At 40.5% G+C, this 26058-nt stretch overlaps 1 protein-coding gene across 1 annotated transcript in view; it reads left to right on the top strand.

Moving 5' to 3' along the window:
- The first annotated feature begins 20941 nt into the window (after positions 1-20941).
- LOC149450657 (hematopoietic prostaglandin D synthase-like) overlaps positions 20942-26058 on the top strand; it is a 53861-nt gene continuing 48744 nt past the window's right edge. Inside the window, exon 1 of the mRNA XM_089691629.1 lies at positions 20942-21050. The gene's annotated coding sequence lies outside the window, so the exon portion shown is untranslated. The remainder of the gene's footprint in view (positions 21051-26058) is intronic.

Below are 26058 nucleotides of genomic sequence, written 5' to 3'. Positions count from 1 at the left end.
GAATTCTGCAGTGTTTAGAGATACACTGTCAGCCCAGATTTAGCCAAATGCAGCAAAATTGACTGGATGGTGCATCCCAGTACAGATGGACATGATCCAAAGCACACTGCAAAAGCAACCCATGAGCATTTGAAGGAAAAGAAGTGGAATATTCTGCAATGGCCAAGTCAATCACCTGATCTCAACCCAACTGAGCATGCATTTCACTTGCTGAAGGCAAAACTAAAGGCAGAAAGACCCACAAACAAATAATAACTGAATACAGTTGCAGTTAAAGCCTGGCAAAGCATCAGAAAGGACGAAATACAGTCTTTGGTAATGTCCATGTGTTCCAGACTTCAGGCAGTCATTGCCAGTAAAGGATTCTCAACAAAGTATTACAAATGAACATTTTATTTATGATTATATTCAATTGTCCAATTACTTTTGGTCCCTTGAAAAAGGGGGGATGTCTACTCTTAGGAGCTGTAATTCCTAAACCCTTCCTCCAGTTTGAATGTACATACCCTCAAATTAAACTTGAGAGTGTGCACTTTAAGCCCATATCCATTATATAACTATAGCTTGAATATGTTTTGCTAAATAACTTAAAAAATCTAAAATTGTGCCTATGTCCAAATATATATGGACCTAACTGTAATTCAATACCTACAGAAGCAAGTAAGCATTTGCAATAAAGTTTGCAAAAATATTTCAATCTATAGCGCTGACCTGGAGAGATTTGTTTTTTATTTTAACAAAATTGAAGTTTAACTTGAATCCACCCTTTTAATGTTGATTTTTTTCTAGTCTAAACTTTCATCATTATCTTCTGGTCCCTTCTCTTATGTCTATTATTTAACAGAGCCCATCTTAGTGCTTTGAAATATACATGAAAATAAATTGTTGTTAAAATGATTTGTTATGATCAAAAGTATGTAAATACTAAAACTAATAGCAACCAAATGTACGATATATACAGTATATGAACAAAAACATAAAACAGTAATATTTATTAAAAGCATATTATTAAATACATGGCTGCTACAGAAATGATTTTACAGAAAAAAAACACAAATCAATACAAATCAAAATCAAACATTCAGTATGTCATATACTTCCAATCAAACAGATCTTAACCGATTGTTACATGTGAGTCCAACATGTTTCAATTTCTAAAAACATCTTCATCAGGATAGATGGGTGGTTTGTAATCACAGCTAGAAGCATATAAAAAAATTGTCCAAGATTGAAAACTGCTGCATCAAGATGGTTGCTGGTAACCCACACAGTGGACTATCTAGGGTCCAGGGGGCACAAGGAGCGCAGGAAAACCTCCCATTAGGGCTGTCCCACTACAAAAGAAAAATACATAGAATGGTAGGGGGAGAACCTAACATGTAACTTGAACATATGAGTCTGCCATGGAGCTTCGACCTAAAGGCATAAACAATGTGAGACCTATAGGGAGCAAGGGCAGAACCTCCAGTTTGCACAGATCTATCCTGGGGTACCAGACTGGGAAGACAGATGACAAATACAAATGCAATGTGATTCAAAGGTCCCAATGGTCTCCCCAAGGTAGCAGCATTATACAGTATATACTGTATTATATATTTACAAAGTAACTACAACTCAGTAAATACTTTAAAAACTAATTCTACCTATTGGACCATGTTGCAAATTAAACTCATATTCAGGATGTAACATGCACTATGTTGACAAGCAGACACCCTTGTACTTCCCAATGGAACATAAGTGCAGTGATTAATGAAAGAAGAGTTTGCAGGAGCCTGTGCATTGCACTGACAATCAACTGTTCGCAGTGGTTTGATGCTTTGCAGACTCATTTGCAAAAAAAAATGCAAATTTTTTTGCTGCAAATACATATGCAATTATTATTTTTGTTACAACAGGTGGATTTAGCCTTTAATACAACTTCTATAGCTAATGATGGTAAGCAAAATATAACTAAGAAAAAATAATTATTTTATTATTGTTGATGTTGCCATATTACATTTTTTTAAGTTACTTAAAAAAATAATAAGCTTTCAACATAATATATATATTAGTCTGACTATCCTAGATATAGCTGCAAATGTGGTACATTGGAGATTATATATTTTTAATATCCTGTTTATTAGAGGTTCTACAAACCACTATTGATTTTTTTTTCCAGCGTTCCCGGGTTTTCACCAGTTGCTTTTGGTTGTAATTGATTATGTCTCATTTAATAAACATCATTGCAACTGTAGGTCAATCATTTATTCAGCGTGAAGACATCAGAAAAGGTCAGATGCTATATATAGACTTTTTAAATACATTAAATTGATGCTCTGAGTAGTGCATGCAGATATTATGTGACTGTATCATTGAATGTTTGTGATCTAAAAGTATGTTTTGCTAAGGGCAATGGGGTAAATTATAATGTATTTGGTTAGTTAACAGCCTCAAAACCATCAACATCTGGGGCAAAGGCAGACTTTGAAAATTAAGATTCTCAGATTCACGGGATAGAATTGTATCATGAATGTCAACGTTAGAGAATTGACAGATAGGCTCATACATTATGAAGCCCATTTGTTTCTTGAAAAATGTTGGTGATTAACAACTTCTTAATCCTAATGTTCCCTAGTCTCCATTCATATTAAAGTTTCTGATCCCATCTGCCATTTTCTTTTTTGACTAGGACCTATGGGAAACAGTAACATTTGAAAAAGATGAACGTTTGCCAACAAAACATAGCAAAATAATTTACATTTTCATATTTTCGATGTTTTATGTGAAAATAAAATGTAGAATGCTAAAAAAAATAATAAAATGAACTGTTCTGCTTTTGGACATTAACATGGGTGATGCTTGCTTACAGTTCACGAAAAAAGACACTTATCGTGGTAAGGAAAAGTATAAGAAAAATAATTATCTAATAAACAAACAGGGTTCTAATGAAGCAAAATATTGATATCACAGTTATCTCTATCCCTGTGCAGTAAGCTTTGTGTTTATAATAGTTGAGAATATTCATATTTTTAAAAGATGCAATAGAAAATATAGAAGTATGGCTACAATGTTCACTAAATACACAGGTGAGAAAGGTGGCCCCTATAGTTAGTTTATACTAGTAGACAAAATTGAGAGACAGTGATTGGGGGGCTCATGAACAGCACACAGATGGGGAAAAGTGCAGGAGCCATCCATGCTTCCAGCGCCAAGCAGGCCGATCCGGACTGTGCGGCCTACCCACTGGCGGACTCCCTGAAAGTCCCAGCCTCGAGTTTGGAGCTGTTACCGCCTATGTTTACAGGTGGCACAGATCTCCCTTCTGATGTCGAGAATGTTTCTGAGACTCCGCTGCCACCACCTTCCCCAGTCTTGAGGGACGCAAACTCTTGTGCCACTTCAAAACCATGCTGCAAAGTGAGTTATCAGCTGCCACCTCCAGGCTTGCACCACCACCAGGGAGATCTGGGAACTGCACGAACGACCTCGAGGACAAGATGGATGTCACAGTCATGATGATTGAAAATCATGAACAAGACCTGGCTGACCTTAAGAAGGAATTGGCTGATGCACTACTGTAATAGAGATGCTGGGTGCAATAACTAAAAGAAAGTCATATACATGCACACAATCAACATGTAGTCACGCAGATACCTTGTAATCAGCATTTAAACCATTACATATTCTATGCATGTGAAAGACCATCTACCAAATGAACACCTGCCCTGGCACATCATAGCATTTACCCAGCACTCCTAGAAATAACAGAATCCAACTGCAATATTCTTGCACTGTCAAAACCTCCACTTTTATCATCACACGACACACAGCAGGATACATCTTATAGTCAAAAGTTGGTTCGGGCCAGCTCAGTGGATTGCTTCAAATAAGGCCTGGATTATTTCTTAGATACACAGAATATAACTGGATGCTGACATTTATAGGTAAAGTTGATCTAGGGAATATCCGATTGCCTCTCGGGGGATCAGGAAGGATTTTTTTTCCCAGCAGGTGCAAATTGGATCATGCTTTGCTGGGGTTTTTTTTTGCCTTCCTCTGGATCAACTGTGGGTATAGGATTATAACTTTTTTTTTTTTCTGTGGTTGAACTGGATGGACTTTTGTCTTTTTTCAGCCAGACTAACTACTGTATGTAACTATGTCATCACAATCTGCATTATAACACACACCAGTAAGAGTGTGAGCATTAAAGCATGAACTAGACACATCATTTGACAGCGTCACAGCATAGAATTAATACATTACCAAAGCTATGTTAGAAGCTGGGAGGAACAAATCCCATTGGAACCAAACTGCCCAGGGAGTCACGGGGAAGCTGTAGGCACGACCAGTCAATAAGCCCATATAGCCTTGGCAAAAATCCCAGTTTCAGAGTGTCCTCTGGCCACTAAGGGAGGCTTCTACTGGTCTTGCCCAGAGTTCTGCCTTATAAACTAATTTTCTGGAAGCTGTCCAATAGAGGCCGGCGCCACACCCACCACAGGAATTAGCAGAAGGGTTCCGCGAGGATAACAGTCACGTACAACCACCATGTTTGTTATCTGAAGAGTCACACTTTTGCTTCTTATCTACCCCAAAACCTCTTCTCATCTCCCCCAGACTTAAGGATTTCTAACTTAGACATCTTTAAACAGGTTTTTATCTCCTAATGTGAGGTTACTAGATGTTATAAACACGTTTCATTCCATAAACAAGTTTTTATCTTGCTCTCAGCAGAATATCTTGTGACTTTGTTCCTTTGATCTAGAGCAGGGGTGTCCAAACTTTTTTCAGAGGGCCAGATTGGATGAAGTGAACATGGTGGAGGGCCGAACATTTTTCCGAACATTCTTTGAACCATTACAATAAAATGCAAATAAATTATTTTATGCCAAGTTAATTGCAAACGACATACTTTTCATTTCATAACATTAAGATCAACTGACAGCTGAGTTTTCACAATGTATTGAAAATAAATTAAAAAAAAAACTTACCTGCACTAATGTGAAGGGTGAAAAAGGTAGCTAGAGCTGAAGTCTCTGCTCGGCAGCCGGGAGGGGAAGAGAAACACACTTAACGCTGGAAGCCCGGCCCTGACTTCACCGCCCTCTGTGGCTCCCAGCGCGGCGCAGTCGCGCATGCGCACTGCTCTCAAGCAGAAGACTGTCTGCCACAGAAGGGAGGGCCGTGCGACAGCCGCATTTACACAGACCAGGGAGAACGCGCCGCAGTCAGGCATGCGCACTGCCCTCTGCTCTCAAGCAGAAGACTGTCTGCCATAGAAGGGAGGGCCGTGGGAGGGCCACATTACACAGAGCATGGAGGGCTGTTGGAGGGCCGTATTAAACCGACCCCTGGGCCGTAAATGGACCGTGGGCCGGACTTTGGACATGCCTGATCTAGAGAAATGACACATCAGTCTCCTCTCATGCCCCTGGCATTTGGGCAACAATGCTTTAGTGTAAAAATTACCCAAGAAACAACGGGTCCAAGTCCAACATATTTCATAGGCATTACAATTAATATGGCATGAGGACTTTGAAGACCGTTCTCGCCGAGGAAATTTGCGCCTAAGAGGTATTCTGGAAACCATGCTGAGCCAATGCTAGTGTAACTCTACACTGGACCCTATCCTAATTGGTGTTTGCCACTATGACCGTGAGTTTTGGCTGGCAGGCTGTTATGTTGTCGCATTGATGTTCCTATGTGACTGTTTTATTTTGCCGCTCACCTAGCGAGTTTACTTGCCTCTTCCTTCTGGCAGAGGATTGCCTTATGTCCACTGATGCACCACATTTTGGTCCCTGTTTGCACAGGACCTTTTACATCTATGAGACCCCCACACGGTCTCGAAGACAACACAGTTACCTGTTGCTTTATTTTAGACACTTGTTCAACTTTCAGTAGGATCACTCCTGCAAGTCCTCTTCAAGACCAGATAAGGCCTAACTTCCTTGGCTTTCAAGTGGACATCATCCTCTCTTGATTTGCAGCTAATTATTATCCATTGCTTTGCTCTTTATCTACTCTTAGGCAATCCTGGCAGTTCCCGCACTTGTCCTTGATAGGTTGCATTAACTCAACTGTAAAAATGACTATTCTGCCCAAACTATTATATTACTTTCAAACCCTACCAGTGGGGGTCCTATCACATTTTCTCTGTGTGCTCTAGAATAGGATCATGCACATTATCTGGGCCAATAAACGTCCTAGGGTCTCTAGAGCCACCCTTTTTTGTGCATTTATTACAGAGGGGCCTAGGGATTCCTAATATAGCTAAATACTACCATGCTGCTCAGATTTCTGAATTATGTTTGCTTCATGCTTCAGTCGATGTTCCCTTATGGGTTCTTCTGGAGCTTCCCAATTGGGTCCTCATTGCCATGTCAGTGCTTCTCTGGCTCCCTTCTAACCTCTTCCCGGCGACACTGAGTCTGCTTATGCATCATAGCCTATAATTATGGGACTCCATTGCGGTACTCTAGCTGTCTCATGTCACCCTTTAGGCCCTTGCTCTCTATAACCAACAATCTTCTCTTTTCACCTTAGACCAACCACAGGCGCTCTCTTGGTGGGTGGCCAATGGACGCTTCCACATTTGATACTTTCTAATCTTCAGGTCCTTTCCCACATGGGCCTCTCTTTAGGAGACTCATGGCATCCCTTTGAGTTCTTCCATTATCTCCAATTACAGCATTGACTCATCTCATTATGTAGAACATCCAGATATCCATTCCAGAAAACTGCCTTTGAGCACACATGCCAGCATTACCCTGGTTCTCCAGGTCTTATCTCAACCCCTATGCGTATCTGAACGGTTTCCTTTTTTATACTTCCCTTTCCTATGTTACTCAGTGGGAACGGGATCTGGCAGTTGAAATAGACCTAGCAGAGTGCAGTAAGGCTTAGTCTTCTGTAGCTAAATGTTCATTTAACAGCTACCGGAGGAGTCTGATCATGGCGCCGACAGGGTGTTCGTTGTGAGAGCTCCAGAACAACAGGGCTCCTGTGACTCGCCAGAAATAACTATGCCCAGGAGGGTGTGAGTTACCGGGGTGTCTTGGGCTGTCTCACCTGGAGGTGTCCTGCTTGTGTGGGGTGCATCGCTTGCTGTCGGCCTGGGGTGGTGGTGCAGACGGAGGACAGTCTGCTGGGTGCCAGCTGGAGAGGAGGCGGACTCTGTCGAGGAGTGGAGTGGTAAACGCTGGGTAACTACGTGGCTGCCATAGAGGAGCACTGTGAAGCTCAGGCACTGGCTGGGTATGAGTGGAAAAGAACCTGCCCACCCAACTCTGGTTTAATCAGGATCCAGTGGACCCCACAGAGGGTGGGCCCCCTTAACATTGAGCACATAGACCAGATTGGACCACCATTGAATACCCTGGAAACCTCCATGGGAGGAGGAAGGAGAACAGTAGCAGTGTTCAGAGCAGCGGCAGTAAAAGCAGATGAAGGTGTAGTGGAGGAGATATTCGAGGGGCTACAGAAGATGGTGAGTCAAAAAGTTTAAATGGACTAGAACTGTTTAAAGAACATTTGGGCGATCACCCGGTGGGCTCAGAAGAGTGGAAGCAGGAGACACAAGAGAGAGAAAAAAAAAAGTTATAGAGACCATCAGGGAGGAAATTGGCGGAGGGGTAAACAGGAATAATTAATGGACACTAGTCCAGGTGAGCCATAACCCCAACGTATTCTGCAGAAGTAACCCTCTTGCCTTGGAATTAAAAAAGATAGAGAAAATACACTAAAATCATGAAAAGTAAAGATGCGAAGGGGGGAGGGTCTAAAACATCCCAAATAAGTACAATCCAAAAAATATATGCCTTCACAAGAGAAAAGTCCAGAAGGTCAAACCACAGAGAGAATACAGGGAGTAATCGGAAGACGGGAGATGGAAAATAGCATCGGCAGTCGCTCCAGGTTGTCTCTGGGAGTAGCCAATATGAGTCAAAGTGTAGAAACTGAAGATATAGAAAAAGAGTTTGCCATAGAAAATGTTGAAGAACAAGAGAAGACTTCACAAATGCCTACTAAAAATTAAATAGCAGAAATATTTATGAGATTGGAATGATCTATCAAACAGGAGATGGCAGTAACACATAAAGACCTGGGGCAAGTTCTGTCATAGTTAGAAGAAACTGAGGTTAAACTGGATAAACATGCCCAAGTAATAACCAATCTAGAAAAACAGGTGGAGGAGATGCGAAAGGAGCAAAGGAGACTGCTATATAAATTGAAAGACCAAGAAAACAGAGATAAAAGAAGAAGATTTGATGGAGATAACAAGGAAAATGTTCAATGCAATAATGGACAGATCAGTAACAGAGCACTTGAAAATCGATAGATTACATAGAATAGGAAGAGCTCAAGGAACTGCGAGTGAAAATCCCAGAGATGTGATCGTGTAATTTCATCAATACAAAGATAGAGTAGATCTATGGAAGAAGATAAGAGGGATACCAGTAATAAAATATGACGATGCAAGTCTACAAATTTTAGCTGATATAACATTGAAAACACTGGCCAGAAGGAGACTGTTGAAACCACTATTAGAACAAATGAAAAAACAAAACATACAATATAGCTGGGGATTTCCAGCATGTTTAATTGGATGGAGAGATGGCCGCTCCACAAGACTGCGGTTCCCAGAAGATCTTGGTGACTTTTGTGAGAGACTAGAATTACAGAAAATAGATGGAAGGATGGGAAGAGGGGGGAAAGGAGAATAGGGGATTAGAGAATGAGAGATGGCAGTCAGCCCCCAAAAGAAGAGTTCATCAGAGATAAAATAGGACCCGGGAGGGAGGGAATGGGGGTAGATTTTTGGAAGTCGTGAGAGGACTTTTTTTTTTTCTTCTTCCCTTTCCTTCTCTTCTTCTCTTCCTCTTCAGAAGGGTGAGAATATTAGAAGATAGGCGGGATATGGGAAGCCATATATACATCCAGACACATGACCCAGAGATTGGGAACACAGCCAGGGTGGACGTATGTGATCAGAGCTCCACCCTAGTCCGGAATCGACAGCGGGACTAGGACCACAAATGATTCAAAGGCAAAATAAGAGCCTAGGGGTAGTAGGGGGTGATATTGGGTTGGTGGGAGAGGGGGGATGGGAATTACGGTGGGGATATCTTCGTGTTCCTTCAGATGGACAAATGTACTCTCGCTGGGACGAAAATGGGTTGAGAAAAAAGAAAATATGGGAAATGGAGGAGGTTAATTTTATGACCTATAATGTAAAGGGAAGGAATACCCCAGGGAAGAGGCATAAGATTCTTAGAGAATTACAACAGCGATCTATTGCAGTAGTGTTTCTACAGGAAACTCATTTATTACAGGAAACAAACGTTAAGTTACACTCTAAGTATTATCCAACCTGGTATTATGCAGATTCACCAACTAAACGTGCCAAAGGAGTAGCAATTTGTTTAGCTAACAATTTAAGATTTAAGATGGAAGATAAAAAGATTTCTGTACCTGAGGGGGAGATTACAGGAAATAGAATGTACAATGGCAAATATCTATTACCCCAATAGAAATTCAATGGCCTATCTGAAGAATATACTAAGGAGGCTATTGGATTTTAAGAAGGGCAAACTAATTGTGGCAGGAGATTTTAATTTGTGCATGGATTCTCAAATCGATACGACGTCGCATGTGCAGAGAGATGGAGGTAGATGTTTGAAATCTATGCAGAGAATGCTATATCGGTGTCAGCTTCTAGAAATTTGGAGGATTAAACACCCTGGAGAAAGAGATTATACGTTCTATTCTCCTGCACATGCAATGTATTCTAGATTATATTATATATTGATAGAACACAGACTATTGGAGTCGTTGGTTAAAGTGAATATAAAGGTTACAACAATATCGGACCATGCACCTGTCACTTTTAAGTTATTATAGAAAGAGAGCAAAATAAGACAAATATGTGGAAACTAAATGAGACGCTCCTTCAGGATCATGAGATGGAACTGAGAATTAAAAAAGAAATAGAACAATACTTTAGAATAAATGAGACTGAAAGTTTCAATTGCTACAGTGTGAGAAGCACATAAGGCAAATATCAGGGGAATTTTGATAGCTATTGAAGTAGAAAAAAAGAAAGAACGGCGAAAGAAAATGAATATGTTATTAAGGGAATTATATGAACTGGAACAATCACATAAAAAGAGAATAGTAAATGATATACAGCAGAAAATAATAAAAAGAGATAAATTAAGTATCTTAATGGAGCAAGAGATGAGGAGAATATTTAACATGATGGTAAGAAAAAGATTTAATTGGGGAAATAGACCTGGTAAATATTTAATGAGAGCACTAAGAAATAAGTAATCAAGGAACTATATAGAGAAAATTAAAGATGATAATGGTGAAATGGTATACTCAACCACTGATATCGCTAATGTATTTAAAAAAATATTATACAAAGTTATATGAAGTAAACCCAAAAAACCTAAAAGAGGGGGAAGAAGAAAGAACTAGTAAAAGACAGAAGTATCTAAAAGAGGCGGGATTACTGAGATTGAGAGAGGAATGTTTAGCATTTTTAGAAAACACAGGAGGAAATACAGGAGGCATGGAAGGGCACAGTTGAGGGGAGGAGCCCTGGGCCAAATGGGTATACTGTGAGATATTACAAGAAATTTAAAAAACAATTAGTTCCTAAGCTGAGTATATATATGAATGCACTAGGAGATGAACTGGAAATGAGGGAGGAGTCATTCCAAGCACATATTACAATCATACAGAAAGAGGGGAAAGATAGAACCCAAAGTGCTAGCTACAAGCCTATATCACTGTTAAATATTGATACAAAACTATATGCAAAAGTTCTGGCAACTAGGTTGAAAGACTTAGTGCTAGAATGGATTAATTTAGATCAAGTGAGATTTGTCCCTGGGAGGGAGGGAAGAGATAATGGGATAAGATCATTATTCCTCATACAAAAAAGTAAGAGAGAAAAACCCTCAGTTTTGACTTTATCGATAGATGCTGAGAAGGCATTCAATAGGGTAGATTGGGGCTTTATGATGGATACATTGTAGGCTTTGGGAATTGGCCCCAAAATTAGAGAATGGATAGGAAAGCTTTATAGTCAACCTTCAGCAGCAGTAAAGGTCAATGGTTCACTATCAGAGTTTTTTAAAATGTATAATGGGACAAGACAGGGGTGTCCGCTTTAGCCTCTGTTGTTTGTGTTATTTTTAGAGCCTCTATTGGCAACAGTATGAAACAGTCTGGATGTAAAAGGGATACAGATAGGAGAGATAGAACATAGAGTTGCAGCATATGCCGTTGATATGATTTGTTATGTGGTAACTTCTAGGCTGACACTACCCAATTTAATGAGAATAATGAAATATTATGGAGATTTATCAAATTTAAAATTCAACACGTCAAAATCAGAGATTTTAAATGTTAATGTTCCGATAATAGAAAAAAAGTTTTTGCAGAGAAAATTTCCCTTTGCATGGAGGGAAAAAGAACTAAAATACCTGGGAATAAAAGTAACCTCGTCCTCTCAGAACTTAGATAAAATAAACTACATCCCATTAATAAACGAGATAAAGGATGAATTGAGAAGAATCTCAGTAAGACCACTCTCCTGGACAGGACAGATAAATTTGGTAAAAATGATAATTGTCCTGAAAATTCTATACAAATTTCATGTCTTCCCATACATCTTCCGGGATCCTATTTTAAAATTATTTAAAAAATGATATTGAGGTATTTTAGAGGACATTAAAAACTGTAATAGGTTATGAAGTGCTGTGCAAAGATAAGGAAAATGGAGGTTTAGGTGTACTTTAAGAGATATTATCATTTTGTAATAATGTCACGTATTTTTGATTGGATATACAATGCACCAGGGAAAAATTGGGTTAATATAGAAAACACATTAAGTGGGACACAACTTGACAGGACTGTTTGGTTGCCACATTAGTATAGTAAGTTGGCTGAAAACACGAGCACTTACACGTGAAATGTAATTAGAGTTTGAGAGGTAATTCACAAACAAATGGTATGGGAGTTTAATTCAATGTTAATACCGCTGGTGGGAACAGATTTCTTCCTGCTAGGGAAAGAGAACATTTCTGATAAATGGATAAGAAAAGGGAATACACAGTTGAAAGCTATAATGAAAAAAGGAGAAAGATGCTCCTTTCAGGAGATAAAAAATAAGAAAGAGGTGTTTTTTATGTTAGATGAGTGGTGATACTTTCAATTAAGACATTTTGTTGCAATGCTCCCAAAGCCGCTAAGGACAATGGAGGATTTTAATCCATTTGAACAACTGTTTAGTGCAAGTAAGACACAGAAACATGGTACTCCCCGAATCTATAAAATCCTTACTGCAATCAAGGGATCTACTTCCCCGCCATATATGGCGAAGTCCAAAAGGGAACTCAGAATATCATCTAATGAGCAACAAAAAAAGAATATATTTAAATTAATGCACGGGGCTATAGACATGAAGGTGGTGGAAATAAACTCTAAATGTTTAAGTAGGTGGTATATTACACTTACAGGAGTATTCGGAAGAAATAATTCACCAAATACAGGATATTATGGGGATTAGTATTTCGAAAGATCCTGGCATATGCTTATTCCATAAAACTGAGGTTACAGTAGAAAAATATAAGAATTTGATATTTAATTTAATAAATGCAGCAAAGGGATTGATACCCAAATTTTGGCAGGCACAGGAGGCACCAAAAATAAAAGATTGGATAAATAAGATAGACTGTATTTATAGGATAGAGGAACTTTACCACATTAAAGAAGATAAAATGGAGAGATTTAAAAAAAGATGGGGTAAATGGGATGAGTTTAAAAGATCAAATAAATATGTTGAATTAGTAGGAATAGAGAATGACGAGAAGAGAGAACATGTCTAAAAAAGCTGGGAAATGAGAGACAGGAACAAAGGAAGGAGGAGAAGGAAGTCCCAAGAGTAATAATGGGAGGGTAGGAACTGGGAGAAAAGAAATGAGAGTTAATAGAGACAGGGGTGGACAGTGGGGGAGAGTAGTGGGGGAAATGTGAAAATTAAATGTTTTGTTGTGTGATAATTTTGTTTTTTGAATGTTACAATGTTGACATTAATCAAGTATGAATTAACCACTTGCCTACCGGGCACTTATACCCCCTTCCTGCCCAGGCCAATATTCAGCTTTCAGTTCTGTCGCACTTTGAATGACAATTGAACGGTCATGCAACACTGTACCTATTTGAAATTGTTATAATTTTTTTTTCACACAAATACAGCTTTCTTTTGGTGGTATTTACTTGCCTCTGGGTGTTTTATTTTTTTGTGCTATAAACAAAAAAAGAGCAAAAAATTGGGGATAAAAAAATTTGCCTTTGTTTCTATTATAAAAGTTTGCAAACAGGTAATTTTTCTCCTTCACTGATGTGCCTTGATGAGGCTGCACTGATAGGCAGCACTGATGGGCACTGATAGGCAGCACTGATGAGGTGGCATTGATAGGCAGCACTGATAGGCGGTACTGATGAGGCGGCACTGATGATGTTGCACAGATATGAAACAATGATGGGCACTGATAGGTGGCACTGACTGACGGCACTGACTGGCAGTACTGCTGGGCACTGACTGGTGGCACTGCTGGACACTGATGGGCAGCACTGATGGGTGACACTGCTGGGCACTGAAGTGCACAGGTGGGCGGCACTGCTGGGCACAGTTGGGCAGCACTGCTGGGCACAGGTAGCTGGCACTGGTGGGTGGCACTGCTGGGCACTGATCATCAGGGCACTGATCATCAGTGCCCTGATGATCAGTGCCGATCCGTCCTGACAATTGCTTGTTATCGGCAGTACTTTCATCACACTGTGCAGCCAATAACCGGCAACTGCATTTACCGGTGATCTGCTGTGTCATTGGACACGGCTGATCATGCGGTAAAAGGCTGCAGTGATTGGCCTTTTACCACATCATGTGACACAGCAAACTTGGAGATCGCCGAGTGCCCGCCCCCGAGAGCGCGTTCTGGGAGGGCATCATATGACGCCCTCCCAGAACTGGCCACTCACAGTGAAGCTGTCATTCAGCTATCTGCGGTCTGCAAGTGGTTAAAATAAAAAAAATTATTTAACACAGCTACCTTGGAGGCAGCATATAAGGTGCTATTACGTTGGTACTGAGTTCCAGCCCATATCGCTTATGCAACTCCATACTACAGTGACCGCTGTTTTCAGGGTTGTGGTCATTAAGGTGATGTTATACATGCATGGTGGACATGCCCTAAATTTATTGGATTTTGGTCCAGCGTATTTGGTCTCCTCTTTACACTGTTCCATCTACCTATACGTAGAGAGGCCAAGTTTGCCTTATCACACTGCCCCATACTAGGTTTGTTTGCTCATCAGCAGAAGCTTGCCTCCTATCTTTTTCTGTAAGCTACCAGAATGATAGCCCAAGTCTGGAAAAAAACATCAGTCCCCTTCCAGGAGGTGCAGGATTGTACGACTGCTCTGATGCTCAATGAACAGATGTCTGGTATCCAAAATGACTCTCAGGCTACGTTTCTTAAAATCTGGGAACCATGCTGACGTACGCCTTTCCCACTGTCCCTTCAGCTAGCTTGGGCTTACTCTGATGGAAAGTCCTGGTGCTCCCGTGTACTTGTCCCTGTCCTTCTTTCTGGCTTCTGGTCATACGGCTGACTCTTCTTTCTCTCTGTTCTTTCTCTCTTTTTTTCTGCCTCACAGGTGTGCGACTCTTTGCCCCGTCACATCATCTTTTAGCCTAGTTTGTTTTTTTTACTTCTGCTCCACTCTTCTACCCACTTTTATCTATACAGTATGAGCTACAGACGGCAAACTCGCATGGGTCTAGGTGGATCCAGGGGATGCCCCGCTGTCATGGAGGGGACCCTCCTAGCCATCCACTCTGTAGCTAACGATGTGCATTGAGTTATTGCTGCTGTGTCAGTTTCTGACTAATATCCAATGTCTTTGTCTGTCTTTTGCCTTTATGTATGCTCACCTCTTTTGCACATACCACTGATAGCCCCTGCGTGGGCGAATCTATTGCTTACCTATTTTCTGTTAAAACCAATTAAACATTACTGAAATAGAAAAACTGTGATTGGCTGCAGTATGGTCAATAGCTTTAGCTCTCACACTGCACCCAACAAGAGGTTTCAAAGTGGCTGGGACCCATGAGTAGAGCAGAGAGCCCACTAAGGAGCTGAAGGAACCTCTTCACCAGTAATCTAAAGAAAGGCCTCAGGGGGTTTCTGCCACTGGTGTAGTGTGCCTGTTGTCTACAGGGGCTCATGGCTTCTTCTATCACTGCCCTTTTGAGATAGATTGCCTGGAGTCTGGAGACAAGACTAAAAACTTGCTGCTGAGAGCCGGGTGCTGTTGTGATGGCTGCAGAGAGCCCTGCTACTATGTCATGTAATGTAGTCCAAACAAATTGTAACTGCCCTAATCTATAACTGGCCTTTGCAGCAAGGAGCACATGAAAGGGCAACACATGTCAAACAACAACAATGAAAATTCCCACGTCAACTTACCAACCAGCCTTCAACCAACCAAATTATCCTATAAAAGTTCACGTTAAAAACAGGGGTTTAGTTTGCACACATTTGAAAATACATGCGTAGGCTGCAGAGCCTCTTCATGGCATCCCATTATTATCTGCAGTCCTAACTCTTTACATTTTGAGAGCCTCCATAGTAGAAGAACATGTGTTAAAATAGATAGAATGAGGGCAGGTAAGCCTGGAGGGAGCCTACCTCTCCTTAAAGGCACAGGGGCACACTTGACATCCAGCATGTAGTACAATGGCAGCTAAGGTGTCCAGTGCGCCCTTCACCAATATACCAACAGTACAAACAAATGGCAACTGCCCCAATCTATAACTGGCATTAGCAGCAAGGAGCACATAGCATGGCGATGCATGTAAAACAAAAAGAAAGAAAAATTCCCAGCTCAACTTACCAACCAGCCTGCAACCAACCGAATTTTCCTGTCTAACAGTCCACATTAAAAACAGGGGTTTAGTTTGCACACATTTGCAAATACATGCATAGGCTTCAGAGTCTCTTCATGGCACCCCAGTATTATCTGCAGTTCTAACTCTATAAATGTTGAGATCCTTCATAGTAGAAGAACTTGAATAATAATGTATAGACTGAGGGCATGTAATGCTGGCCCACAGAGGGACTGATGCTGCTTGTCCGTGTTGTAGGCCTGCTGCTTTTCACACATCAGCCCTGCTAAACAATGACCATAAGAAGCTGAAGCCAGGTCAGGTTAAGAGTGTGTTGCCAGCTGCTGTTCTAGTATCCTAATGTTTGGGTATTCTGATGCTCCATTTTCCTGTTGTTCCAGTGTAGCCCTGGTATGCAAGACTGAGAGATTCCTAGGTAGGTGCAGATTGGAGTAGTTGACCCAAGGCTTGATGGGCTACCTTTCACCTGACTACACTCATGAGCTGTGGCTTTGTTCCTGTCAGTTACCATCTGGATGTAAGAGTGGTCATCCAGGGCTGGACTGCATTCACTACTACTGGAATTGTGAGAGGCTTATGGGGTACTATCTGTGAATAGGGGAAAGAGAATCCTGTGAATTATCAGACTCTTTTCCCTGTTCACAGGTCATGTTACAGTTAGTGAAAGTAATGAAATGTAGCCAGGTGCTTAGCTAGGGATAGAGAGTAAGAAACACTGCCTGCAGCTGCTCTCTGTAGCTGCTGCCCTGTGGTTATGAACTGGTTAACAGCTATATTATCAAGAGGTGGGCATTGCTGAGCAGGAAGAGTTCAATAGACTGAGTCAAGCTGCACTGCACTGCACAGCACAGCACAGCACAGGAGAGAGAGCTGTTGAACTGCATTTCCCAGAGAGAGAGATTGTCAGGAGGAGGGAAAAGAGCTGCATTTTCTCAGGCTGTACAGGACACACATCTTCCTCTTGCTGGGAGGGAGACTGGAGAGTTTAGGTGTGCCGACAGCCAGAATCATCTAAGTGCAGAGCAGAGAGTAGACTACTTGCTGTGTGTGACCAGCTGGTAAACTGCAATATCACTGGGACTGGTTATCTGCTGCTAGAGAGACTGAGCCTTTTAGGATTTGACCATACAGCCATCTAGTAGTCTCATTGTTGCCTGCAGGCTTGACTGGGACTATTCTCACGTGCACCAACGGTACAACTGAGCCCCCATACTACCAGGCTGAAGAGTTAGGACTAAAGACTGTCCCTTTTACAGATGCTACATAAGGACCTTCACCTATTGCTTATTGTAAGAAAAGGCTCTCATTGGACATTCCACCATATTCTAGCCCTTCTCCTAGAGTGCACTATAACTAGACTAGTTATAGTATTATTATTCACATTGCAGTTAATGTTTATACTCTGTTTATTGCGGGCTTTGCTGATTTATAAGATAATTCCAGTCTATTCGTTCACGACTCCAAATCTAAGTTTCCTTGGCATAGTGGTTATACTGTCTAGCAGACTGTGTCTGAACCTACCTTCTGTATGCTCAGTTATGCTCAAACCACCATTTATTCTTACACGTACCAATACATTGAGTACATTTACCACTATACAGTCTTGTGTCTATTTCTTGGTGCTAATTCACAGCCAAGTCCATACTTGTGCACTTATATGTACTTGCATTAACTTCCATTCAATCAGGTGTGTTAGAGGGGCTGAGGTTGTTCTTGGAGTCGAGGCACAGAACAGAGAACCAAATTATCAAGTGGCTCCTGCAGGGGTAGAGCAGCAGAATGTTTCTCAATGGAGGAGGAAAGAAGAGGGACCACTTTCCTTGATAAGAACTTTTTAATAGCAGCTTCACAGATGACCCAAAGCAATTATCCCCACCAGTTCAAGGACAGGAAGAGGACTGGACATCCCTGCAGTAAAGATTTCTCTAGGATCCAGCTGGATCCCTCCTCACTGCCTGTGATTGAGAACAGCAGGAGCCAAGGGCTCTTGCTAATGTGTCTGAACCAATGAGGATGGAGAAAGCTGAGAGAGAGCCTCTGCTCTTGTGCACATTGCTGGGTCGAGATAAGGCTCAGGTAAGTATGAAGGGGGCTGGGGACGCTGCATACTGAAGATTTTTTTATGTTATCTATGCATGAAGAAAACAAAATACAGCCTTTAGAACCACTTTAAATGTCATGGAATGTAGTTTCTACCTGGCCAATGTGCCTAATAAATACAGCGAATTTATCCCAGTTGAGAAAATGTTCGCATAGAATCTTTTCAGATATGCTATTTCCAATTACATTCATGGCTAAGCTGTGGAGAGCAGTTAAAGTAGTGGTGATTAACATAGCTTTAAACCCTAGGTGGGTGGCAATTTCTTTGCTAAAGCATGTTACTTTAAAGCGGTTGTAAACCTTTACACTGAAGCAACTAGTTTCAGGTGATACACAGGTAAGAAACAAATGCTCTTGCATAGGTTGAACCTGTTTATCTGCAGCCTATTCCTCTATAACTGTTCAATACAGAAATCAATAGCTACTGCTCAGCAGTAGAAGGCAGTAAAGGTAAACTAACCCTTTAAAAGCATGGTACATTATTAGTAGGTATAAGTGTAGTTATATTTGTTTGTTTGACTTTCCTTGGAATGTTGTGGCTGCAGTTTGTAGTTTCATGGATGATCAATCTCTTATGCCCATGGCTACAGCTACCTTGTCCCTAATCGCCAAAGTCACAAAACAACTTCCAATGCATGCGACTTTGTGTTTCATCACAAATGTAGTATTGCTTATGTATAAAAAAAACATCGTCCAGTTGCATGATGAGCTCTTTGTGTGTCTGTAAATGTTCCAAATGGAAACATTTATTATATTGCAGCTTACCATTTCTTAGATATGATGGCTGCATTTGCTTTCTTTTTCAGGCTTTCTTTCTTTTATTTTCATATGGTGGTCCAGCCAGTAAGTCTGTTTTTTTCAAAAAAACAAGCTCTCCAGGAGAATGTATCAGTTACAGAGATGAGACAAATCATTTACCACTGACAGGGGTGCTTACAATGATCAGCTCAGGGGCGGACTGACCATTTGGAAACTTGGGCACTGCCCGGGGTTGGTAGGGGGCCCCATGAGATGCCCCTGGTACCTTTTTTATAGGCTTTTTTGAGTTTGGGCAAGGAAACAGGGGCCCCATGATCCCCTATTGCCCGGGGGCCCCATGAGTTGTCAGTCCGCCCCTGGATCAGCTTTTATATATTAATATAAAATCCTTATCCTGAAAGGAAAAAATAGTTTGCTGTAACTGAATACAAAATATTAGCTGGATTTCAGCTTTAATTTGTTAGTTTATTTACATCTGCTTGTACATCTAAGACTCCCCTTCCCCAGACTGAAAATGCTGCTGTCCAAAGGTGCTCCTGTGCTCCTTCATACAGAGTCGGGGTACTGTAATACAAATGGTGTTTTACTGGCCAGATCACCAGGTGAAAACAGAGAGTAAAAAAGAAAACTAATGCAAAATATTACATTTTTGGCTTTTGGTTTAATACCACTTTAACTCTCCCCTGCACGAGCACTAGACAGAGTTCAGAGGATTGTGGGCTTTGTAGTTTCTTCATAGGGAGTGTCAATTCTTAGGCTATGTTCACACCTGTGTGATTTGTAGTGCGTTTACTGAACTGCAACAACACATGACAATCCATTTAACATTGTTTTCTACCAGGTCTGGAATTTGCTACAGGGTTAATGTCAGCTTAATTTTTATGTTGGATGTCTGTGGCTCACTCTCCAATTAAACAAACTCTTGCTGCTAAGGGACTTTTACCACTCAACAAACTATCACCTATAGACAACTTGTATGCAGGCCGTTGGATTCATTATTTCTAACTTCAACATTTTTATAAATATTTCTCGAAAATAGGCTCATCACATAGAGATCTAACCCATTTTTAATCACTCTGTATGATGAGTTCGATTGCAACAATATATGGCATATTACTATCGCATGCATACCCACATCAACGTTATTATACCAGAGACTGGGATAGAGAATTGGCCCATAGATTAACCAAGAAGAAGTGGAAAAGATTGTTCAGGCTAACTTTTAAATCTAGTATCTCAACTTATATTCAAGAGAAAAATTATAAAATACTTACAAGGTGGTATAGGTGTTCAGTGGGAATACATAGGATAATTTCAACCTACCTTGAAAAGTGTTGGCGCTGTGGGGAGGATAAAAGTACAAAGACTCATGTATGGTGGTCCTGTTCTAGGATCAAACCATTTTGGGAATTAGTATTTCTTCTTTTTCTTCTGAAACAACCACAGTTTAGAGTAAACTATAACTAGTATTCTTTAGAAATTTTCAGAGGCAAACGCAGTAGCTTTATTTTTTTTTCTTTTCTATAAACACGGGGTAGAAAATTTGTTATAGTTGTACTATTTTTATATCAATCAGAATGAAACTATGAAACTTAAAAAGGTATTTTGTATATGACTGTTTGTTGGTTTTTGTCAAATTATAATAAAGTTTAATTATAAAAAAAAAAGAAATGCTTGTTGCTTTATATTATTATTCATTTTTTTTTTTCAGTTCATGGTAGCACTGCACTACTTGAGTTAATGGTTAATTATGCAGGTGAAAAACACAAGGGGTAGGAAAAAAGTTTATGATGCTTTTAAGTGACAGCTGCAAATTAAAAAAAAAAGGTCAATAACCTTTTTTTGAAATTTCATTTAACATGTTACCGATTATAAAATATTTTAATGATTGGCTTTCAATCATTCACTAAAGGTTTTTTTACTTGTAGCTTTGTGTAAGCATAATTATGTGTAATGTATTTATCCAGCAATAAAAAATAGAGTACAGAATATTGTTATTGGAAATTAATTTTTTTTCAGACCCCTTATTTGAGGCTCACTGTGAGCATTACATAACACAAGCCTGTTTGTCTCATGTGCATTTTTACCTGCAGAGGGCACTTTGCACTGGTTGCAGCCATAGTTGTACTGTGGGAGGATATCATCAAAATTCAGAGAGCCTCCAACTGCTTTGTGACAACGACACGCAAGCTGCTACAAGTTCTCAAGACTTTGGACTGCTGAGGTAATGTGAATATAACCGTCATGTGCCTTTCTGAACTTAGGAAATGATTGACTGTTTTGATTAAATATTAAGTCTGAATGCAGTTCTGATATAAATCTGCAAATGTGAAATATTTACTTAAAAATTATCTAAATGAGGCAGGATTTTTTATGTAATGATACCAATGAGTGTTTTGTAGCTCAAAGCTCCAAAATGTTCAAATATAAACAAAATCAGTTTTTCTCAATGGTGGTGGTTCTAGGGTTGCCACCTCATCCCTTTAAAACCAACACATATTAATTACAAAACTTATGTGGCTGATTAAGATGGTGATTAAACTCATTTAATGCCTTATCTGCATTAAATTAGCCTCAGAATCTGTGTAATTAATATTTGCTTGGTTTTAAAGGGATGAGGTGGCAACACTAGGTGGTTTGCATCTCCACTCCAAAACGCCTGAAGCTCCAAGTTTTGGAGCTACTTTTGCTGCTCAATTCGGGGAGATTGGTATGTTGTCGAAGCAGCTGAAAGCAGAAACGCATAGCAACAAATGATGTAAAAAAAGATAGATATCTCTATTGGCTAATAAAAATTCAAATGTTCCAAAACACTTGGAAAACACTGTACAAAAAGTGCATACAAGACCAAGCATTTTCTGGGATGTTTTGTTTACATGTTTAAAATGGTATTTTTTGCTAGAAAATTACTTAGAACCCCCAAATATTATGTATTTTTTTTTAGCAAAGACCCTAGAGAATGACATGGTGATTGTTGCAATTTTTTATGTCACATTGGTTTTTCAAATGCTTTTTTGGGGGAAAAAATACACTTTAGTAAATACAAAATAAAAACACAAGAGTTACCCCAAAATTTTTTAAATATGAAAGAGTGTGTTACGGCAAGTAAATAGATACCTAACATGTCATGCTTTTAAAATGCACATGCATGGGGAATGGCAACAGTGCTTAAAAATCTCCATAGATGATGCTTTAAACATTTTAACATGTTACCTGTTTAGTGTTACTGAGGAGATCTAGTGCTAGAATTATTGCTCTCGCTCTAACATTCCTACCGATACCTTACATGTGTGCTGCGAATACCGTATACATATGTGTAAGCCATTTACGTATGAGTCCACTTGTGCGCACGAAGACGATTGGATGGGGGTACTTAAAAAAAAAAATTTTTATCTTATTTTTTTTTTTTACACTGTCCCTTTAATTTTTTTTTTAATCTCTTTTATTCCTATTACAAGCGATGTAAACATCCCTTGTAATAGAAAAATGCATGACAGGTCCTCTTTAAGTGATTTAAGAGATTTGGGGTCAAAAAGACCCCAATCTTCCTTACCTTTAAAAGCCAAAGATGAAAAAAAAATGTTTTTTGAACTTTTGCTTTAAAAAAAAAAAAATCTGTTTACTTCCAACGGCCACCAGATGTGACGTCATGAAGTCACTCCAGTCCTCCATCATGATAGAGGCGATAAAAAACCAATAGAGTCTTTCATCACTGCCATCTTGAGGAGGCCGCACTGTTGGACTGTTTCTTGGGCTTGTGGTGTTAATGGTAAGCCCCAAAAACTCTGGCAAGCAGTGGGAGGGGTGTTACAGAAAGTGATCTAGCGACTCAAGAGCTGCTAGGGCCGCTTTCATGTGAAAGCTGGCCATCCACTGAACAAAAGGATACCGGGGTTATGGCTGATTTCTTTTCCACTTGAAACCTGCAACATTTATATAAATATTGCCAGCAGGAACTTGGGAGAACGCAGTTCGATCACCTCCAGCACTGAATATATCTAATGGCAAAGGGTGCTGGTGGGTCTATTGATGCTGGCTGCTGGGGTCTTTTTCGCAAGAGGGATCTATTTTTGTTTCGGAGGGTTGCTATTGCTGCTGGGGAGGCCTACTGTTGCTGGGGGGGGTATCTGTTGTTGCTGAGGGGGTCAACTGTTGCTGGGAGGGATCTACTGCTGAGGGAGGGGTCTATTGATGTTGGCTGCTTGGAGATCTGTTGTTGCTGCCATAGGCCTATTGTTGCTGGGAGTATTTTGTTACAGGTAGTCCATTGTTGCTGGGCGGTCCACTGTTCCTAGGGGGGGGGGTCTATTTTTGGGGATCTATTGTTGCTGTGGGGGTCTGTTTAACTGCTTTCCTTGCTATCGTTAACACATTCCATACAAATTACTTTTAATATATTCTCTGAAACGAGTGGTACTGGGAGGTGTGTAGGGGGTGGAACCAAGGAATGGTGTTCGGAGGTGGGTAAAGGGCGGAGACAAGGGGTGACTTGAAGAGGAGAAGTTCCTGCACCTATTACCTGAGAAAAAAAGTCCTGCGTTTTGCAGTCATCAAGTGGTTAAAAAGCCCCCAAGTACACGGCACTCAGGTGTGAATGCAGTCTAAGCCGTATATTGGCTGATGCATTTTTCTAACAGTCGCTACTGATGTCTTATTAACATATCTGCAGCAAATAGTTCAATGATCACATTTAGGCCCAGCATACATATTACAATCTATATGTACAATCTTCTCTAGATCTACCGACAAGTATGTAGTGCAAGGGCCTGCCTGATTGGATACGGATTGGTTGCATAGATTAGGCAGTTCCTCATATTTCATCATATCTAAAGTCGATTGTAATATGTGTGGCGAGCCTTAGGTCTTATTTACATTGCTTATATATACTGTGTATATATATATTATTTTATTTCAGGTACTTATATAGCGCTGTCAATTTACGCAGCGCTTTACATATATATTGTACATTCACATCAGTCCCTTACCCTCAAGGGACGTACAATCTAAGGTCCCTAACTCACATTCATACATACACATACTAGGGCCAATTTAAACAGGATCCAATTCACCTACCAGCATGTCTTTGGAGTGTGGGAGGAAACCGGAGTACCTAGAGGAAACCCACACAGGCACAGGGACAGCATGCAAACTCCAGGCAGGTGGTGGTGGGGTTGGGATTTGAACCAATGACCCTAGTGCTGCCAGGCGGAAGTGCTAACCAGTTAGCCACTGTGCTGCCCCAATATATATATATTTTGTGTTTCCTTTGTGTATGTTAGATTTTATAAAAGCTTCAGGGATGCAGACTAAAGGCCTACATAAAGGCTACACAGGAGGTCTGTCTGTTGGCAAATGTGTTATTTGCAGCCCATTGAAAGTAATAACATCAGCCAAGACACTAATCTCAAGCTATTAGATGATTGAAAGTCTAGTGTGTAATCAAGTGCAGATGTTTAGGAAACTGTCAGCAATTCTCATCAGTGTGGTGCATTGCTCCGTAAACTGCTATACAACGAATGTGATAAGACCATCTCTGGTGCTGATCTGTTTAAGAACTGTAGGAAGTTTCTCTCTTTCTAGAAGCCCATTCATGAAAATGTCATGTAAGCTTTAGCATGAAAATGTCATTATAAAGTAATGATAAAGCCTCCTCATAAACATCAAATAATAAATGCAGCCTTAAAGCCCCTCTCTGAGCAACAGCAAAAAAATTACACTTATAGTGAGACCTCCCTGCGCTACAAGGCTTAAAGGCTTGTTAAAGCGGAGCTCCACCCAAAAGGGGAAGCTGTGGGGCTTTGTCCCCCGCTCCCTGTTAAGGACTGGCACCCTTGGGGAGAGGGTACCCGAATTTGACAGGTACCTGCTCCCACTTCCAGTGCGAACACCTAAGGCGATTGGAAGTAGAAGTTGTCCTCCCCCCCCCCTCGCTGTAGTCTTCTGGGACACGTGACAGGTCCCAGACGACTACAGGACCATTCACAATGTGCAGCGCTTCTCGCGCATGCGTAGTGGGCACCCGGCTGTAAAGCCTCAAGCCATCAAAGCTGGGTGCCCACACTGAAGATGTCGGCACCGGGGACAGAGGACCGGTTTGAGAACACTGCAGGATCAAGGGACAGGTAAGTGTCTGTATTTTAAAAATCAACAGCTACAGTTTTTGTAGCTGCTGCCTTTTATTTTTTTTTAATTCAACTGGAACTCCCATTTAAAGCGGGGCTCCACCCAAAAGGGGAAGTTCCGCTTTAAAAACTGGTCCCTCGCTCCCCATAAACCACCTCCCGTCCGGCTGTTGTATATAAACGGCCGGATGGTGGCAGTGCAGGGGCAGGTGGCCGTTTATAAACGGCCTCCCTGCACCTTGCTTGTGCGCGCTCCCTGGGAGCGATCCGGTGCGATCCTCCGGACACAGTGGAACACCGATCGTCGTACGGGACCTCTGTGCGAGGTCCCGATCATGTGATCACTGATTGGCCAATCAGTGATCACATGCAGAGTAGTAAGCAAGATGTCACTTCTGACATCATTGCTTACTACGTGTGAAATCTGTGAATGATCACAGAGATCACATGGTACAAGGCTATTCACAACATGTACCATGTGACAAGCTGTGACCAATCACAGCTCACCCAGTATTTCTCAATGGCTGCAAGAATGCAGCCAGAGAGAAGGAGAAATGATTGCTTTTACAGACTTTATGGGTGTAAAAGCAATCAGTGTAAAAAAAAAAATCTTCATCACCCCTCACAATTAGTACAGTGTCACCATGGTACTGCTAGGGTGAAAGTATGTAAAAAAAAAACCATAAATAATAATATAAAATTGTAAAACAAATTGTAAAAATTATAATTTTTGGTTATAAACTAATTTGGGTTATTTTTTTCTAACTAAAAAGATAACTGAATAAATTTTGGCCAAGATTTATATTATTTATTTGCAAAATTTTATAAGAAAAACACTTTTCAAAATTTTTGGACTTTTTTCATTTATATAGCAAAAAAATAAAAATCCCAGCAGTGAATAAATACCACCAAAATAAAGCTTTATCTGTCTTAAAAAAAAGCTAAAAAATTCATATGGGTACAGTCTTGCATGATCACGTAATTGTCATTGAAAGTGTGATAGCGATGAAAGCTGCAAATTGGCCTGGACAGGAAGGGGGTAAAAGTGTCCGGACTTGAAGTGGTTAAGGATTTGCACCTTTGGGAAGCGGGGGGGGGGGAATCGGGTAC

Source organism: Staurois parvus, unplaced genomic scaffold, assembly GCF_062004578.1.
Source record: "Staurois parvus isolate SC_StPar_1 unplaced genomic scaffold, SC_StPar_1.0 ptg000566l, whole genome shotgun sequence".
In the NCBI taxonomy this organism is placed as follows: Eukaryota; Metazoa; Chordata; class Amphibia; order Anura; family Ranidae; genus Staurois; species Staurois parvus.
This window is presented reverse-complemented; position numbering and strand designations above follow the sequence as displayed.